General features: G+C 39.1%; 1 protein-coding gene across 4 annotated transcripts in view; it reads right to left on the bottom strand.

Moving 5' to 3' along the window:
- The window catches only part of GUCA1C (guanylate cyclase activator 1C), a 130,412-nt gene extending 125,160 nt beyond the window's left edge, over window positions 1-5,252 (bottom strand). For all 4 annotated transcript variants that reach the window (XM_083833008.1, XM_083833010.1, XM_083833009.1 and 1 more), the window contains exons 1-2: window positions 5,121-5,252; window positions 3,652-3,853 (exon numbers count right to left, since the gene is read on the bottom strand). The gene's annotated coding sequence lies outside the window, so the exon portion shown is untranslated. The remainder of the gene's footprint in view (window positions 1-3,651; window positions 3,854-5,120) is intronic.
- Window positions 5,253-14,251: the final 8,999 nt, after the last annotated feature.

The following is a 14,251-nucleotide window of genomic DNA, read 5'->3' as shown; positions in this document are numbered from 1 at the left end:
ATCAGAGGGAAATATGTTTTGGAAAGGTAAAAACTAGATCAAAAGTAAGCCTGTGCCTGATTCCTCAAGAGAGGACTGGCCATGGAAGTGAGCCAGTTTTGCTGGCAAAAGCACATCTCCAGTAGATGCCGCCTGGAGCCCAGGGCACAAAAAAAAAAAAAAAAAAATACCTGCAGGAGACCTGAGTCAGGAAAGTGTCTATATAAGACAGCTGGGAACAGGAAAATGAAAGGTGACTTTTTAGATTCAGTGTCAGTAGATTTGCAACAATTTCCTTTCATTTCATCAGAACTCTCTTTTTAAAAATATTTGTCCTTATGTTGTCCATTTTGGATGCTGCACATAAGTCTTTCCATTTAGTGGTCATTTTAGCCTGGTTTGTATGGAAAAGGATAGCTAGCTAGCAGGTGAGATCCAAGGCATTTCACAGCAAAGGACCACTGCGAGGGTGTATGTAGGGGGGAGGTAGATGGAAGCATGCATCACAGGAAATACCTTTTTTCCCCCCCCTCCTTTGGGCTTTGGAACAAGCAGAGTGATACACTGAAGTCTGAGAAAGCTCTTGCAGCCCCAAGACATCTCAGGAAGAGAAGGACCAGGCACAGCTCGCGAAGGTTCAGAAACTAGGAGCAAAAGGGGAGGTGATCAAAGCAGCTGATGAGCCTTCAAACAAACAAACAAAAAAGTAGATGTTTAAGAAACAAGAGCGGTCCTGAGGTGTTAAAGCTAGAAAGCTATAACAGAAGAAGTGAATGAATAGCACACCAGGTGCTGATAAGTTAGAAGTAACACTACAAAAGGAGTCCCACCTACCATGACAGTAAAAGGTCTGATAACATCAACATCTGGGGTTAATGTGAGAAGAAAGAACTAATTCTGTCTTTCTTGCCTTCCCTGACGCAGATTCATGTACCTACATACACTTGCTCGTTTTCATTCACTCCTGTCTTCACCCCAATAAAAGCAGATGAAGGGCATTTGTTGTTCAACTATGAGAAGAGTGAAGATCAGGTGTTATGGTATCTGCTGTGTAGGGGAGCAACTGACTCTGTGTGTGCCTGTCTCAGGTAACACTACAGCATAAATTAACAAGCACCTATCACTTCACAACAGTAGGAAGGTGGCAGTTTGCCAAAGATAAGCCCTTTACATGGTATTAATTCAGCTGAAGATCAAAAGTCTGAGGATGTACACTGTTCCTCAACTCAACTTGGATTCCAAAGTAAAATGGAAGACAGATCCAGGTTGCTTTGGGTAATGGCAAAATTTTGCTTCGGTTTCCTTAAACCAATGGCTGGTTTGTGGGGCTTCCAAAGCTAAAAGTGAATCAAACAAACTTAAAAGAATCCCACAGTGTTCTAAAAAAATGCCTTAATAATGTATCTATTATTGTGTTGGTAATCTGCTAATAAGACTATTTGACTACAACTAAACTGAAGAAACTAAATAGGAGAAATGACCAAATTAAAAGGCTTGGAAAATCTTCCTCTTCTAAATTTGGACTAATCCCTATTTCATTCTGATTTTTTCATCAATATCAGGATTTCTTGCATTTAAATTGCCCTTCATTCATTCTTTTTTAAGTTTGTGAATCAGTCCTGGCCTTTGGCTTTTAATTTCACATCAGCTAGAATCAAGACTCACATTTTCTTTTGACTGCAGCCCGGCTGCAGTCTGCCACAGTTCAGCAGCTCCTTGACAGCAGGACTGCGACCATGCCCTTTAAAACCTTCACAGTTTAAAAATCTTGCACACAGAGCACTCTTTTCCAGGAAATTGGTTTGCACATTGCCCCTCCAAAAGCCTTCCTTCCTCCTATCTCTTGTAACTCAAAGTACTTTTTTTTTTTTTCCTCCACTCAAGGTGAACATGGGGAAGGCTGAACAATATAATCACTGGGCATCGTGCTTACCATTACACCAACAAGTACGGTGCATCACTGCGCTGCTGTGTACCTCAGTGGGATTAGTGGAAAGAGGCAAGACTGCTGAAAAGAGATCATAGAGGAGACTCCTGGCTTTATCCAAAAAGGGTTTGGGGGTATGCTCTGGGATTATGCACTTGGGCACTTACCAGCAACCTCTGGTAAAATCAAGTTAGGGTGTTTGTTTTTTAAACTATAGGCAGCACGATTGTGATTTCCTGTTCTGTGCTGCAACCAGCCAGGAGAAGAGAGGCAGAAGCCAGCCAAGGCTCTGCTGCAACACCAGGGATAGGGAGCATACACAAATCAGGGAAACCTGAGGTATCCAACTAGTTTACTTGGTCCCAGGATTCTGGGGTTCACTAAAAGAGAGGTTAGACCTGACATAAATTTCTGGTCACATCAGGTGACTGCTCCAATAACAAATAAGTAAACAAAGCCATTTTGTAACTCTAGCAATTCCCTCCTTTGGAAGTCTCTGATGACCACGGATGCTTAGTTCACAGAAAGCAACTCCATCTCAAAAATCCCTTCCTGAAAGAACGGTTACAGCAGAGAGCAAACTCCATGTTTCTTCTTACACCTCCCACACAGAAGTGTCAGAAAGGTACTGCCAAATCATATTCTGTGATGACTGGCAACTCACTTTCATGCCAAGAGTGGCATGTGTAAGAACATGCCAACTGTAATCTTGCCATTCCCTGTCTTTCAGAAGTTTTTAAAGGATAGTAACTACTTTTAATTGAGTTTAAAGAAGAGAGCAACACTGTGTTGGTTCTGGTTTTTATTTTAATTTTAAGCAACTCAGCCAGGTCTAGTCATCCACCTACCACATGAACCAAGGAGTATGAACATCACACGCACAGGCAAACTTTAATTAAAAATGGTTCATAACAATTTGCATTCTCCCTAGCCTGTTTAGAAAATGATGGTATTTCTTCCGCAGCTCAAGTAGCACTTGTATAGAGTCCCATCATCAGGTTAGTAAAAGCAAAAGTCTGAGGTGAGAAAAGAAGCCTGCACTACACTAGTTTTGCATTCACAGTCTAGTTGGGCTTACCAAGGTGTTTTAAAAACAGTTATTAAAAGAAGACCATGGACCAGTATCTCTATCTTGCAAGAGTTATTTATCCTGTTGATATGCAGATTTCTCACAAACAAAAGAAAGATCTGCTGTTACCTAAGCTTTAAGGTATCCCTTATAAAAAAAGATTTTATATTTGAGGACAAGACTCCATTTCCTTAAATCACGCGCAAAAAGAGGCAATAACTACAATTTAGGGATGAAGGCAGAGATGCTGAATCTTATGTCAACATCCTTTGTCCAAATCCAGTTTGACAGTTAGGAAATGGTGTCATTTAGTGATCTCTCTACGTGAAATGAATTTGTGATAAGACACTCGATTGGCAGGTGTTAAAAATAGAAAAGCTTTTCTTATACCTGTGGCAGTTCTAGCTGCAGTTTTTCCATAGATAAATAAAATACCAATGATATTGGTTCAGACAAATCAACCCAAACTATTTTGAAAGGATCAATCAATCAAAAAAAAAAAATCTCATAAACTCCCTTCCCCCACACTGAAACTCAGCTGAAACTTCTGATACATAATTCCTCCAACAAATCCCCTTTATATGCCAGAGAAAGGGCAAGCAGTCTTCACAACACCTCACAGAAGGATGATCTCAAACAACAGCAGAGGAAGACACAAAGAACTCAAATTACTTACCTTCCAGACTTGACTTCACAGTGCTTTGTTTCTTTTGAAAGGTATCTTCAACCTTGATCTCCCATCTAGTCCTTAAAACAACTCCGCAGCTCTTGAGATCTTTGCAAAAAACAGATGAAAACCTGCTGCAAGCAGGAAGAGGTATTTCACTGAACCCAGGCTTAGCAGGGATATGACTTCAGCAACATGCCTTTCAGCACACCTGTGTAATAAATCTACAGGTGAAGAAAGTGAAGCCATCATTGGTGCGAACTACTCTTGGATCTTGAGAAGTTAGGAAGATACTTTGGCACAGCTGTATAACTGTAAAGCATACTAGTCAAATGTAAGAAAGAGGCAATGGAGATAAACCATCACCTGATCTTGGTTTGCAGTCCCCCCAGCCTTGCCAAATTCTCCTGCAATGGACACATTGAAATGGACCCTATATGAAAAAATGTCATAACTGACTTTGAAGGAAGAGCATCAGGATATTAACTAGTCTATGGTACCTTTACAATGCTGGGGATGAGAAAAAAAAAAGGAAAAATGATTCCACACACAGGCAATGGTGATCATGTTATGTGGCTCATCTTTCTGCTTACACTGAAATCTGTTGGAGGGCAGGCCTGACTGAAACCCACACGAATCATCAGGTGTTCAAGGATATGAACAGCAGAAAAGTATTTGCTACGACAGTGGCTGTCCTACATTTGTTTTGTCTTTCCTGCATGATTTATTTTTTAAGTGGTTTATTTTCAATTTTGGCTTATACATCTAACTGTAACTGGAGAATTCCAGCTCAGAAATTTACATATGCTTAGTGCTTTTATGGCTTTCCCCCTTAAGGCATTCTGTGGTGTAAGAGGCAGGGAAAAAAAAAAATGATTCCAATTACTGAATATCTGCTTTAAGACTTTTATTTTTATGGCACAGATCTGCTCCCTGTTAAACATCATGGTACCAAACTGCCATGATGAGAAATCTTTTTTTTTTTTTTTTTTCCAGATTGCCAATTAACTGAGGCCACATTGCAGAGGGAAAGATGCTGTTGCTGCTTGCCTACCCATAGCCCTAAGGAAACATGAGGAGGAAATCAGTCCCACCCAAGCCCCACTGCCAAGTGTTTGTACAGGTGTCACTAATTAGGGCAGAATTTGGCCTGCAGAAAACGTCCAGCCACAGATGCTGAAGAAAACTAGCAATTTGGTGGTGAATCTCTCAGACAGAAGGGCTTAATGTGGCCATAGGGTAACAGATTATTTATTTCTCTTTTTTTGTGAATTGAGTATCCTTGGTCTGTGTACTGGGTCTTGCTGGGAGAGAGTTAATCATCTTCATAGCAGCCCATATAATAGCATATTTTGGGTTTGTAACAACACCTCTTTTTCACGGCTGCTTTTCTAGGGTGTAGGTATGCTCCTCACACATTCCCCATCCCCTTTTCCAGAAGCAGCACATCATGGAGCTGTATGTCACGGCCATCCTACCTGTGTGTGGGCTTTTCTTCTCTACAACATCCTGGGGGAATGGAAGAGGGCACTGGCTCATTTGCAGCAACTTCTCATGAACGGGGAGGAACAGCCACGTGGAGTGGCACAGAGTGAATGGACTGGTGTGAATCCTCTCCTTGCTCTCTGTCAAGAAAAGCAAAATTAAGACACTCACCAAACATGCACCCAGGATTCTCTAGATGATAAGAGCTCAAAATAAGTGGCAGTGCCTCAGATGTGCTGTGCATAAGCACAGGGACAGTTACTTCAGCATGGCTGGCACAGAGCAACTCAAAGCACAATAAATACATTGCAGTTTGCAGTCAGTAATAGCTCTCCATAGCTGAAATCCTTGTTTGCAACAAGAGCCTTCTCTAATGTTTTAATGAGAGAGTAGCCCTCAACCATGGCCAGCCCTGCTTGTTTCAAGGGGTGCTACCTTGTGTGCCATAAATGATACTTTAGATAGAATTTTAATTCTTTTCCCTTTTTTAGTGCTTATAAAAGGACTAAAAGATAACTATGAGAATCTGCAGTGGCACTTGATTAGCAAGGGAGAAGAAGACAAAGGATTTATAAATCAAGGAGAGAAAGTCTTTAAAGACAGGATAGGACTGTAAAGAAAAAAGCTTGCATGAGGAGAAATGTCAATACTTAACATTTCATTGAAGGAGCTGTGGCTTGAAAAGTTTGGAAGACAGTCTGGAGAGTGTTTCTAATATTTCAAAACCAGCTGCTATAAATTAGTCTAATAGTATTAAAAAACACACTTGAAGAAGGGATTTTTAGGTAAAGACATTTACCAGGAACTAACCAACCTATTTCAGTCATACCTCATGTTAAACTGTCTAACACCAAAAGCTACAATTTCCATTTCTCTCTTTTCCCCCCTCAACTGTTCTATTTCCACATTGGCATACACATAATTTTTGTGCCTCCACACTCGCACAGAACCTACAAGGAGGAGCTATACAGAGGCTTTTTCAAACATTTGATCAAGTCACTTATCCTATGTAATGTTGTTTGATTTTTTTTGGATATATGCAAATTTATCCTCATATTTATTCTTTTGTTAATAATTACACTACAATTAATAAATAATGGCATTTTCAGTTGCATATATCCATTTTCCAGCATTCTGTGGCTGGCTGTATGATTCCTAACCTCTCCATCTGATAAAGCACTTTTATTATTCAGCACATGAAAAGGAAATTTTACAAGTTTCCATTTAAAAATTACAATCTGCCTAAAGAGGACCTAACACTGGTACTTTCAGATTTGAAGAAAAAAATAGAGATGTGCTTAAGTCCTCTCACTTTTCTATTGGCATCCAGAAAAATCATTTATTCCTCACGGCACACTACTGCAGCTTCTTAAAGTCAGAAACTTGACTATCTCATCAGATACTTACATTTTTATTCATGGAAGACACAAGTGGACATACTTACTGACAATTCTACACTTGTTGGTAGGAGTTACCCCTATGTACTTTAAGACATTCCTGTTGTCTTTCAGTGTGAATATCAGGACCAAAATCTACCAGCTTCCAAAATCCTCAGGGGCTGTTGTCTTCCTGCTGTGTGGTTCATTTCCTGTAGCTGTTCCTTTTTCAACATCAGCTTAATAAATCTTTATCCAGGCCAGGCAAACAACAGAAAAATATAATTTAAGGAACAATTGCTGCCTTGACCAGCAAAGAAGAGGGAGAGCAATAGATCTTAATGACCCTTTTCTGTGTCTGATTTCGAATGCTGTGAAGTTATAATGTAAACATTGAACTGTCCTGAATTGAATGAAGTCAAGACAATTCAAGGACAAAAACTTTGTTGTAGCCAATATAGATATTTGAAATCTTCTCAGCAGTTCTTTAAAAATCTCATTACAAGTTAAATGGGTTATTATATTTTTTGTGGTACTCCTACAGTCCCTCAATTTCTTCATTGTTTCATTATGTGTGTTCTGAATACAGAGATGGGATCTCCTGTGGATAAACTATAGAAGCTTACAGGATAAAAGATATCAAAAAATAATTATTTGGTTAGTTTATTTACTAAAAAAAATCATTCCTGCCTGAAATATTTAAATCTTAATTTCACTCCAAGCACGGAACAGTACACAAAGGGCTTCAGTGAGTTCTGTAGCACTACAAGAACACTGTTACTGCTTTTAATTCAAATCCAGTTTTAATACTAGACATTTCAGTTCATTGAAAATGACAGGTAAGCTAGAACGTATAGCACGTGAAGTCTTTCTGTTTTTATTTATTTTTTTCCTCTTACTCCTTGTTATAGCTAGAACTATGGCACTAAGCAGCAAAGTATCAAAGCTTCACTTTGAAATAAATTTCTGGGCTTCTTATCATGTAGCTAGACCAAAAAATAAAAAAATAAAAATAAAAATCTACCTAACAAAAACCCCACCACCACACAAAATGGACAAACAAACAAAACCCACCAACAACTGGGAAGTAATTGAAAACATAGTCTTGGTTTACAGAATAATTTTGTCCTGCATTCTGTAAAAAACAGGGTTGCTTTAAAGGAAATAAGGTGCTAATTTTCCATCTACTATGCAGGCATTCAAAACTTGTTGTTACTGGTGTATTCAAGGAAGGATTTGATACGTTTCCTTTGGCCATATTGCTAAAAGAAAGACCACAGTTCAATTGAGAAAAATTATTCGGGAGCCCAGCAGAAGAGAACAGGGAACCTTCTGCCCTGCAGAAGACTGGCTTTTGCATATAAGTTTAAGCTAAGCTCTTAATAGGGACAGAATATTCTGTAGCTATCTTTGCAAATTCTGTGACATAATTAACACAAATGTTTTGCAAAGATAATGGCCAGTCCTGCTTATCAGCGATAGTAATTAAAAAACTCTGGTGAAATAATATCAAGATAAATTTCAATGCTTTGTATGATGGAGCTCCTGACAGAAAACCCAATATTACAACTTTAGCTTCAACTTGTTAGTCATTTTTGACAGCTAATGACATGATAAATTTAAATAATATGGTTAGTGCATATTTCTATGCTGCATTAATTATACATCTGAAACCATGGAAGACACCCACAAAGAGGACAAATACAGAAAATATAATCTGCAACTGGAGCCAAATTAAAACAGTGTCTATCATATCAACAGAATTTTCATTTGATATAACTATTCTGTGTTTGTACACATTAATTTATTGTCATGCTGCCTTACTTCTCCTTCCCTAGAGAGGTCCTTGAATCCAGATGATAGTTTTGTAGGACTTACCAATTCTGCAGAATACTAATGATATCTACATTTTTTCCCCTCTAGAATCTTAATTAGGAGAGTAAGAAGTTCTACAGTCTCAAGTCATGAAGTCTAAAGCCACTGACGAGCCAACATGGAGTTTGATACCTTCACAAGGGCTGTTACTTACCCTTTTTAACATGCAAAATGGTTTTATTATTCTGCTTGAGATTTAATGCCAAAACCTGCTGTAACCCAATTTGTGCAAAGGTCTCCCTGATCAGACAGGGATATTTTTTCTCATAACACAGGACTGGTTTGATGCACAGGCTTCCTTGCCTAAGAAACTCCTGTTGCTAGAAAGCCTGGAAGCTTTAATTTTGCTTGGCTGGTTCACAAGCAGAGCTGTGTCAGGGAACAGAAAGAGGCATTAAGATACACAGGAAGGGGTGAAGAAAATATAATCTCAATGCCAGCAAGAACAAACTGTCGATATGGTTGATCTTAAATCTTCTTCCTAGGTGGGAGACTATAGCAGAAAACAGATGAGATTTTCAACTTGGAAAATGCTAGTGAACCAGAAAGGATATTTGAAAAAGTTACAATATGAGAAAATAATGCAGATTGTATTTTGCTGATATGGAAATATGTAAGAACAGCACTTAAATTAATGTGTCTCTATTGCAGTAGGTTTTTTGTTTTGTTTTGTTTTGATTTTCCCCTCTCAATTACAGTACGTTACCTATCCAGAGGCATCACAAAGAGAGAGAGGATATTTTAAAAGAAAACTTATATTTTGCCAGGGACCATCTATAAGACGGACTATTGCCCAAATTCCAGGTGTCAACCAATGTGCACATGTAGCTTGCCACCCTGGTTTCGGCTAGGATGGAGCTTTACATTTTCGTGGGGGGCATTATGAGGGTTGAGCGTTATGTGTATCTGCACTTCAGAATAATCTATACCCGGGTACGTGGGCCAATCATCAGCAATATGCAGAAGAGAGAGTGAAGTCCCTGTCTAGCAAACTTAAAGCCCGCTGATTTCCCAGGCTGTGCCTACTATTGAACCTGACTCTTTTTCAAGTGAAAATTCCATTACGGACTGATAATTATCAAGAATACTAATACTGGAGTATTCCATGAAAAAAAAAAAATCACCAGGGTTTAGAAGACAACTCTTATTAGTAATTTATAATGATTAAAAATAGCTGAGAAGTTTCTCACCAGCCCTAGTTATAGTGATAATTTGCAAATACAAGAATTATCCTCTAGGAAACAGAAGATGTGAAGACAACTCTGCATATGCTGGTAGTGGATCACAGGGTTTTTTTGATTCATATAGACCCAAAATAGACCTCCTGGATCATGAAATCCAGTTCCCAGGCACACATATGAAAGCACTGACAACCTAATGAGGTTCAGCTGGTAGCTCTGAAGCCCATTCACAATAGTGAACAGAAGGCTCTGTGTTCTTCCATCAAACCCTTCACAGGAAAATGGGCAAGAACTCAGAATTCAGATAGAGAAAGAAATCTCACTTTGATACTGAGTAGCAGCTATAACTCAGCTCTTAAATGAATCCTATTTACTTGGCTGCATTTTCTGGTGGTGCAGATGGGCCTACAGTAAGTTATAAAATAAATATATTCTTGACTTTCTACCATCATTTAGCTCTCATAATTCTCATTACTGCATGAAGTATACCTTTGCAAAACCTATTTGATGTAATGCACTGGGTCTGGCTGGGATGCAGTTAATTCCCCATAATTCAATAATTAATTCACCATACCCAACCTTCTTGCATTCCTTCTTCTGACTCCCCATCTCTAACACAAAATCTCACTGCAATTCTTCCCCAGGATAAATTAGTACTGTACATACATGGAATCCCAATCTGCAATTGAAGAAACTGCTGATTTAGTGTGATTTTTTTATTTTTTTTTCATTTCAAACCAGCCTTGCACTCTTTATGTAGTTACCCAGGGGTGTATTTTACCTGCTGCTTTCTTCCTACTTCCCCAGCATTAGAAGACTAATCACATTAGATACAATACATGCACTTTCTACTTCATCATTATTCTGCTAGCAGATAACAATGAACAGTAGCTGAGAGATCCTCAAAGGCTTCCATTAAGTGCTGATCAAATGCTGGCCTCATTTTTCGCATAGAATAGTGTATTTGTGATAAATAAGAAATGGAAGTAACACAAATTGAATATGGATAAGCTGGATACATTCTCTGATGTGATCAAAACCACCTGTATTTAAAAGAAAATGATACAGGCCTTGTTGGCTTTGATTCTGAGATGGAGGAGCAATGGTTATCTGTGTAATTCAGGAAGTTCATTAGCCATACCATAGGATTATGCACACAGGTCCCTGTCCTTAGACTTGAAACAGTGTGGATTACCACCCTGTTGAAATATGTCCACCAAGTGATCTGTTGCCATTCTGGCTGCACAGTTGCTCTCCTCTTTGAAAGCAATTGTGGCACCCTTCACAGTCGCTGCCTGACTCCTGTATGCTATTCTACGTTCATGTAGCTTTACATGTAGGCTCCTACTAAGGGAATTCAGGAGCTTTGGAGATTCAGATTTGAACATACAGTACCTCAGGAGACACTGACTTTAAGGGCAAACAAGTATCTGTTGCCTTTACAGATAGTCTGTTTAAAGGACTGACAAATTGTTCATGACACTTAAAAAGAAAAAAAAAGAAATGAGTATAACTGAAAAAAAACACATGGATTTTTATTTATTTATTTAGAACATAAACTACACAGGTCCTGACTGCGCTGGATCTGAAACTCAGGATAAATGTATACAAAAAGTAAAGAGAAATGATGCAGAACAAAATTATTCTTTTTCAGGATCCGATTCTGCAAAAGAGTCCCAGTGCTCCCATTGTGCCTGAAAGACTCAAAGCTTTCCTCCAGAACATCTGGGACGGGCGCTTTGGTTTAAGAAACATGTCATTATTGCCAATTTTAGTTGAAACGCATTCTGTTTCCAATCCTTATTAGTAAGAGGAAGGAGATAGATTCACAGAAAACAGGTTTTTGAGGGAAAATTAGAAGGAAGTAATTTTGGAGGGACAGGAAAGAGGAAGACAATTCATGAGGAATACTCCAGGAATAGCTCTACACAAGATGCCTTCTTGAGATTAATGAATTTGTTGTACATGCCCATAATTATTTCCATTCACATGGAACAGGTCCAGCTGCTTTCAGCATCCATAAATGAGAAGCAGAAGGAAGCAGAAGAGAAAACAACCATATTTTGTTATGTCCAACAGTTAAAATCACTGGATGGCAAATAAATTATGCTAAGCGCAATTAAACACAGAATTAACAACAATCATTTGTAACATAACACAACAAGACAGCTGAGATAAATGAGAAAGGCTTGCATTGCATCATATTGAGAAACTGAATGATGCGTTGCCAAGATACATGTTTACAGAAATATGAACCTGAGGTCAAATAACTGATTGGCTTCTTGTGGTACATGTATTCATCTAAGCCTTATTTGTGGCTGATTCTAATCCCTTCCTCTGGTTGTGTGTGTGCTAGAAAAACTCCTACTCCTGTGTAACTACTATTTGAGTGGTATTAGGTGCAGGAATGCCAGCACAAGTCTGGGCTCAGGAGGCTAACATTTAGTTATTACCAAGTGGGTTAGATTTGCCCTGAGCCAGGAGGGAGATGTCCCAGTGACAGATAACAGCTGCCACTCCACTTTGGATCAATCTGATCTTTAGAGCTCTGCTAATGACAGGAAGACAATAGGGAAATATTTCCAAAAAGCAAATTCAGTCATGGTATGCACAGTACCTTGTGGGCAGATACAAGCTTGGTCCACAAGTGCTCCAGAAGGTTGTGTAAACAACTGAGAACCATGTGGCTCAATTAAAGCAGTCCATACAGCTGGGCTGATATACTCTTGGCTCCTCAACAGGTCCTGTACAGTTAGGAACATGACTGTAATAATACAGTCAGCTTTGGTCAGCTTGAAATGCAAGCAAAGCAAGCAGATGAAAGCCTGAAAGTTGCTATTTAGACTTTCTCATAGTTAGAGCCACATTGGCTTTCCAAGGTTCAGGTGTTTGCACTTGTTATAAAATACCTCCTTCATCTGTTGCTATAACAACTCTTTTCCCTTCCTACTCAGCAATAGTGCTGGGACAGACTTTAGTCTTATTATTTCTTTTATTGTGGCCTGTTTTGCTTTCAAAGATATTTTAACTTGCCTTGGTGTAAAAGTAAAATATCACCTTTCATTGGACAATCACATCTCAGCCACAGACGGGGACCAGAGCATGTCCTGGCTGCCTTCAAAGTACTGGGCCCTTGTTTCCATTGAATGGAGGGATGATTGCCCCAAAATCTACAGATCTGAGTTTCTGCAGTAATGTGCATCCAAATCTAGAAGCTGAGAAATACTCTTGGGAACTACAAAAAGTAGACATAGAGTCTGTGCATCTAACATGCCAAGAAGATGATACGAATAAACGCTCTCACATAAACACGTTTAAAAGCTAGCTGGCGTGATAATTTTGCTTTGCCTTCCTAAATTGCACTCATTCCTCAGCGAAAGAAAAAAGACACCAGCTTTCAGGACAAAGCTCTTGAGCATTATCGTGCTGCTGACAGTCCCTGAGGATGTAATCAAGAAACTCTGGGTCGGGATTAGATGTGGAGTCTGAGGCCAATTACATCCACACCGGGCACGCTGCCAGCAGCCCATAGGACTGTCCCTGTGAGGGTGAAACAGCACTCTCAGGAGCCACCTTCCAGCTTTACTGCTTCATTAAGTCTCTACCAAGGAGCTGGTGTTCTCATAACAAATAGAAGCACTCTACAGGCTTACAGCAGTGTTTTACTTTGCATCAGTGACATGCAGGTACATTCTCCACTTCAAAGCACACCTATGCCACAGGCTTTCCATAGCCTCTTTAATCTTTGAAGGATCCATCAAATTTAAAAATTGATTTCCAGCTCCTGAAATGAAGAAAAAAAAAAAAACAGGCAGAAAATTTTTGTAATAGATGAGTGGATGGAAGGGCAGATCTGAACGAGATGAGACAAGCAAGGCTATAATGTAATTTTGTTTCCTTAAGGATGACGATTTGGCCCTTGCATATGGCTTTTGCTGGAAACCTGGTTCACTATACGGAAGCCTAAATCTGTTTGGTTTCTCCCAGTTCTCTTTTCTGCTAAAGAGCAAAGTATCTGACAGGTGGAGACTAAGCCAAGTAAACACGGTCCCTGCATTAAGCATTAATGGAGACAAATGCCAGGTGTAGATGTCAACTGCAATTTTTCATTCCCTGCTGATAGCAGAAGGCTCCATAGAGCAATGCCAAAATGTTAGGGTAGAAAATGTACTTGTGGCTCTCCCAGTTCTGTTGTGACTATTTAAAAAGCTTTCTGTTTTCAAAAAGCGATTTCTCTCTGGTACTTCCATTACTCCATGTAGCTTTGTAACAGTTGATCTTCATTAAAACTGAAGACACTGTAAGAGAAGGCACAATTTTATTGCAAAGGTAATTGTTCCATAGTCTGATCCACTGCAAGTGCCAGCATGCAAAATAATGTCATGCACTCACACATGCTGTGTAGAGTTAGACATTGTCACAAACAGCAGTTTGTTTCCCAGTTTGTTTTGATTTAGGAATACAGCAAAGTCGCCTTCTGCTAGAGGCATTTTTCTAGAAAGCGGACACAAGCAGAGACTCAGCTGTAACTGGTACTCAAATTTGTACAGAAGAGAGCCTTGAAATCTTTCAGGGTTTAGCATGAAGATAGGTCTGGTGTTTTGCTTTGTTGGCTTTAAGAACATGCTTTGGCAGAATGTTGTTTTGTTTTATTTTATTTTTGTAAATCAGTATGATTACATTTTAGTGAAA

Source organism: Anser anser, assembly GCF_964211835.1.
Source record: "Anser anser genome assembly, chromosome: 1".
Classification (NCBI taxonomy): Eukaryota; Metazoa; Chordata; class Aves; order Anseriformes; family Anatidae; genus Anser; species Anser anser.
The sequence above is the reverse complement of the archived record's forward strand: the minus strand, read 5'-3'. Positions and strand labels throughout refer to the sequence as shown.